Below are 623 nucleotides of genomic sequence, written 5' to 3'. Positions count from 1 at the left end.
AAAAACATTGCTGAAGAGTTGAAGAAACAAGTATTAGAACAAATTACACAGTGTGAGAGGTTTGCTATACAGTTGGATGAAAATACAGATGTTTCTAACATGTCTCAGCTTATGGTATTTGGTAGATTCTGTTTCAATAATGAAATACACGAAGAACTACTTTTTTTTGAGCCACTAAAGGAAAGATGTACCAGAGAAGATATATTCCCAACAGTAAATGACTTCTTTAATAAAAACAATGTTTTATGGAAAAACTGTGTAAGTGTAATCACTGATGGAGCAGCTGCTTTCACTGGAATAAAAAAAGGATTCCAGGGTACAGTTACAGAGATAGCACCACACGTGAAATTAATTCACTGCACCATTCATAGGCAAGCTATTGCAGCAAAAAAGTTGGAGCCAAAAGTGCACAAAGTGCTATAAGATGTCATTGATGTGGTTAATTTTATAAAAACAAGACCTTTAAATAGTAGAATCTTTACAATACTTTGTAATGAGATGGGGAGTGACCATGAAAATCTTTTGTACCACACAGACGTTCGCTAGTTATCTCGTGGCAAAGTGCTTAAAAGAGTTGTCAGACTTAAAGATGAATTACGCATTTTTCTTTTACAAAAAGACAA

This window comes from Gavialis gangeticus, unplaced genomic scaffold (assembly GCF_001723915.1).
Source record: "Gavialis gangeticus isolate Ggan-Ray unplaced genomic scaffold, GavGan_comp1, whole genome shotgun sequence".
In the NCBI taxonomy this organism is placed as follows: Eukaryota; Metazoa; Chordata; order Crocodylia; family Gavialidae; genus Gavialis; species Gavialis gangeticus.
The sequence above is the reverse complement of the archived record's forward strand: the minus strand, read 5'-3'. Positions refer to the sequence as shown.